The sequence below is a fragment of the Sinocyclocheilus rhinocerous genome, unplaced genomic scaffold (assembly GCF_001515625.1).
Source record: "Sinocyclocheilus rhinocerous isolate Xijiao unplaced genomic scaffold, SAMN03320098_v1.1 scaffold2988, whole genome shotgun sequence".
NCBI classification, from domain to species: domain Eukaryota; kingdom Metazoa; phylum Chordata; class Actinopteri; order Cypriniformes; family Cyprinidae; genus Sinocyclocheilus; species Sinocyclocheilus rhinocerous.
The window spans coordinates 299,803-305,279 of record NW_015665674.1 but is presented as its reverse complement, the minus strand read 5'-3'; the positions used below and the strand labels follow the sequence as shown (position 1 = coordinate 305,279).

The following is a 5,477-nucleotide window of genomic DNA, read 5'->3' as shown; positions in this document are numbered from 1 at the left end:
ATTCACGTTAGGATGTAACACGCCAAAAAACGGAAGAAGAAGAAGAAAATTATCGTTCTGACTACTGACTAGAGCAAGACTTTGCTGTTGATTCTTAGCTGGTGAGTAGCCTAAAGCGATATCAGTGGAGTATGTCCACTCAAGTGTGGGTTAAGTAAATTTTTTTCTTTGGAGATTTCTTTTCGTTTTGTAGTTGATTATGATCTGAGTGGGACAGGATATAGTATATCATCATTACAGATCAATCAATACATTTTACAGTGAATGGAAATTATTTTATGTTTTATTCTTAATTTATTGTAAACCTTACTGAAGTAAATGTTCTTTATGAGGTGATCCTCCTTGTAACTTGTTGGTGATTATTTGAAAACACTGACAATAATTTTTATACAGGGATACAAAAATCTCATCATTTAGTCAACCTCGTGTGATTCTACACAAAACAGATTTACTGTAGAATAGTAATTTTTAAAGACACCCCTGTGGTGAAAATCAAGTTTTTAAGGTTGTTTATGCCTGTCTGATGTTTTAAATATGCTTAAAGACAAACCATGTACAAATTCATCAGTCAACAACACCATTTACCAATATTTTCATCTGCGGTGTAACAAAGACAGTCTCAAAAACGCGGTTTGACCCCGCCCCTTTTCCTACCTCACAAACAATTAATCCAACAGTATCCTATCAACGTGGCGGTGGGGGGCAGGTTTTCATTTCTGGTATAAAGTGTGCACACCAAAAGTGAATTTAATTATTTGTGCGAACGAATGATAAATATTGCATTAAATTCACTGTGATAGAGTATGCAAACACTGCGTGAGCATCATTACTGGGAGCAGAAAGTGTCCGACTTGATGTCTCCGCTTTCTGTGCAGCCGCATGAAGTCGAACACATCTAATGCAAAGATGTGAATAGACGCAAATTCGTGCCAGGCAACGTGATTGCCGTGAACGTGTCTTCTTTTCAAGTTAAAAAATGTCAACTCAAGCGGGAAATTCACATGGCGCGTTGTCACACAGCAATAATAATAATAATAATAATAATTCGTTACATATATATAGCGCTTTTCTGAGTACTCAAAGCACTTTACATGAAAGGAGGGGAATCTCCTCAACCACCACCAGTGTGCAGCATCCCCCTGGATGATGCGACGGCAGCCATATTATTCATTGTAAATTTATTATTAAATTGTTTGATTAGGGTTTATACATAATTTCCGTGACCGAGTTCAAGATAAATCCTTTAATCTTACTACTGGAGCTGCTAGTTTCAAATGATTAATAAACAGCAAGCACAAACTATGCAAAAGCGGCATTCCTTCCGGTGCACTCAGTGTCCGAATTCACTACTCGTTTTCATTCACTCCTTCTAGTGAACTGAATTAGTGACCTAATGTAGGGCATAGTGAATACGGGTATAGGGGGCGATTTCAGACACAGCCTCAGTGATGAAGCCAATTAGTGTATGGGGATGATTAGGAGGCCATGATGGTCAGAGAACAATGGGCAAATAGGTACTGACCAGGCTCAGCCCTGCTTAGCTTCAGTGGGCAACCAGTCTTGGGCTGCAGGGTGATATGGCTGCTGGCAACGACGAATTGTATCGCAATCAGCTAAGAGCTTATTGACACATCCAATTTGACATGTTGTTGTTGATGATGACACTCCTCATCGCGCGATGTTTTTATAAAAAACATCTTGCAAGTAATCTAGAGCGATTAACGCAATGCTAATATTGCTTGGCTTTTGGTGTGCACACACCATAAGGTTTCTATTTAAGTGTTTTTCTTTCTGTGGTGAGTGATACAATTCGTCAGTGTTTTGTTCCGTGTTATGCATGCTCGAGAATCGTAGACACAATTTAAGAGATTAATTGTGTAGTGTAGACACTGATATGTATAATGTTCTCTATTATAGATCAGTGAGTTCAGAGTACTGCTTCGTTGATTATAAAGGAGTGAGATCACGATGAACTAAGACAAGTGACAACTTTTCAGTGATTATAAGGGGATTGAATCCGTGTATCATTTGTTCATTCGTTTTTTGATTTAAAGGGGTCATATGATACTTTTTTAAAGATCATTATTTTGTGTATTTGGTGTAACAGAATATGCTGACATGCTTTAATGTTCAAAAAACACATTATTTTTCAAATACTGTACATTATTGTAGGTCCTCTATGCCCCGCCTCTCAAACGCTTTGTTTTCTACAAATTCCCGCCTTCCGACAAGCGCAGTCTGCTCTGATTGGCCAACTGACCCAGTGCATTGTGATTGGCCAAACACCACAAGCACGCGTCGGAAATGTAACACCCCTTACCATAATCACGACAGGATGGAACGACAACAGCTTTTTTTTTTTTGTAGCTGTCCTTATATTAATTTATCATTTTGAGCAGGAGTACAGGATTCATCGGAAAAACATTTTTAAAATGCACGTACTAGGAAGCAGAGCAATAAAACGGCATTATAGTGTTCACATATGCCCAAATGAACCGAGCTAAGGGGGGAAACGCGCCAGGTTCCGAAACAAGGAGCCAGGTGTGAAAGCACCCTAATGCTGCGTGTTTCTAACCATTTCAGGGGACCTTTAATATTGAAAGTAGAAAAATTAGAAAACGGCTCCTTTTTCGGGTTAAAAAAAAAAAAAAAAAAAGATAATTCAGCTTAAATTGTCGTTTTTCGTTCAGGGATAGAAAAATGAATAAACAGCTTGAATATTCGATTTCTACACGTGGGCGGGAATTAAACGCCCCCTGATTGGTCAGCCGAAGATCAAACCGTGCCATCTTGGTCCGCGTCTTCAGTTCTTGAATATTCAAGCCGTTTCTTAATTTTTCTACCTCTGAACGAAAAACGAAAATTTAAGCTGAATTCTCTTTTTTTGAGGGAAAAAAACGAAAAAGGAGCCGTTTTCTCATTTTTCTAATTTAAATATTAAATCAAAAAACGAATGAACAAATGATACATGGATTGTTCAGCTTTAAGCTAAAATCCATTTAGAATTTGAATACATTCATTCACGGATTCATTCTCGAAACTGCAATAAATGACATAGCGATAACCTTTAATCCCAGATTGCCACCGCCATTTTGTAGCATTTACTACATCGTATACTTGTTTACTTCTGCTGCTAAGAATGTGGAGCGGGAGCCGGTGTGAATGAGAGAGGCAGGAACTAATTTGCGTAAGGGTGCAGAAAGGCCCAAGTATGTATACTAGTGCAAGCTTCATCCTTGTCCACCGTCTGCTCTATTTTTCTCCCAGAAATTATGACCGATAAACTTTCATACTCTTTTAAACTAAAGTTGCTGCAATCTCATAACCCTCTCGCACAAGCCCTTGTCAATGTGGCCGTCTGTTGTTGTTGCAATCTCTGTGATTTTGTTGTTCGATCTCTCCACCCGGGCCAGTGATTAGTGCAAAACCAATTCAATGCGCAATTGCGACCTGCAAAAAAAAATTGCAACCATACAAAAGAAAAAAAAAAAGAAAAAATTGGTGACGAAATGTGCATCACGCACACTGTACGCAAGCCATTTTAAAGTCTGCATGAACCGAAAGTTGCTGCCAACTTTTCTTACAAAAACACATGGATTCACTACAGAAGGCCTTTATTCACCCCCCGGAGCCGTGTGAAGCATGTTTTATTATGAATGCGTGTGCTTTATTTGACGACTTGTGGACTGTTCAACTGCAACACCTGCTGACTGCAATGATAGAGCTTGGAATAGCCAGGACAATTTTTAATATAACTCCAACTGTATTCGTCTGAAAGAAGAAAGTCATATATACCTAGGATGCTTCGAGGGTGAGTAAAACACAAGCCAATTTTCATTTTTGGGTGAACTAACCCTTTAAGCATATTCTGCCTAAGGCAGGCCCAAGCGGTCAAACTGACGTCATCAGAGAAGGCATGCAATTCCAGAGCGGAAGCATGTGATCAGATTTTGATTAAAGATTACCTACACAAACACATTTTTTCAGAGGATTAACTTGCACCGATTAATTGTTGACCTTAAGACTAGCAATGTGCGTTAACAAAATAAATATTGTACATTTTGATTTCATGCGGACTTTAAGGATATGGAGAACTATGGAACTATTTTCATGGGAATAGCCTGTCATTTTGATTATCAAAGATGAGTTTTCAGAAATAAAATGACTGACTGTAGGGGGATTCACTTTGCGTGTTGGAATGTTCGATCCCCCAGGTCTTACTTTACAAGTAAGTTTTAATTCGGACTTATTCCGTTACATTTTAGATACCCAGTCATACAAATAATAAGAAGAATACTAATTATTTCAGGAAAATTACATATTTGTCATATGCAATTCATATGTGTAGGCTACATTATTCTTCTATTACATCATATTGATATTCGTACTGGTATTAAATTGCACACTTTAATGGGTAAATTAATTTATCAGAGACAGAAATTTAATAAACACACACACACTGTTTGGCTTTTATTTGTGCACGTAACTTGAATCGTTCTGTGGAATGTGTGGTAGATGTTAGTGATGGGAGAAACAAACCTTTTCGAAGCTTCGAATAAATTGAACCAATTGCTTCGCAAAATGATTCACTGTTTCGAACCGCTCGAAACACCATGGCGTTTACTGAATTCACGTGACTTTGGCAGTTTGATACGCGCTCCAAACCACTGTTTCAAAATAAATGATTCGCAAAAGTTTCGAAGCTTCACGAAGCAGTGCTTCGAAAGCGGTAGATGTTTCGTGCTATGGAATGCTATATTTTTATTAACCACCAGATGGCGCTGTTTTCGTCACACTCGAAGCTTTGAATCTTTTTCCGAAACAGTCAGAGGAAAGCCTCAGTGCTTTATGGGGCTTCATTTGTCCATCCAGGGGCACCACTAAGGGGGGGAAAGTTAGGACGATTCTAAGGGCCCCCGCACTTTTGGGGCCCCCAGAGATCTGTTTTATTAGTAGTAACAGTAGTAGTAGTAATGTAATAGAAATTATAAATGTATCTACCAAAGAGTTACAAATAAAACAAAATTACGGCTTATTTCTGCATTTCCGTTAAAATTATCCCCCCCTCCCCATTCACTGCATTGTTTCGTCCCGTCCTACGTAGCCTAGAGTCACTGAGTGAGATCAGATGGTAAACTGTCAAATTAGAGATGTCTTCGAGTTCGAGGGGGGGCAAACCAACCAAGCCCGACGATTTGGTCAGTCGCACTTTTAAACACATTTTAGTTTTGCTACAGAAAATCTACAAATTCACACTCTGATTACACAGAGCAGAAGTAGGAAGCGAGTGCGGTTGTCATGGCAACCAGATACACTGCACACGAATTATGGCTGCGCTTCTATTTTGACACACTAAACTTAGCAATAAACACGTTGAAAATAATACACAATAAACATGTCTGTCAAAACGATCTAAAAGGAGGCTTTTATTAAGCAAATCAAGGAGTGAATTACTCATCCACTGTTTAAAAATAATA

The 5,477-nt window shown here is 38.6% G+C and overlaps 1 protein-coding gene across 1 annotated transcript in view; it reads left to right on the top strand.

Annotated features, from left to right (window-relative positions):
* Nucleotides 1-5,477, top strand: part of LOC107731450 (baculoviral IAP repeat-containing protein 2-like) — a 14,713-nt gene continuing 9,236 nt past the window's right edge. The window contains exon 1 of the mRNA XM_016542534.1: nt 1-101. The gene's annotated coding sequence lies outside the window, so the exon portion shown is untranslated. The remainder of the gene's footprint in view (nt 102-5,477) is intronic.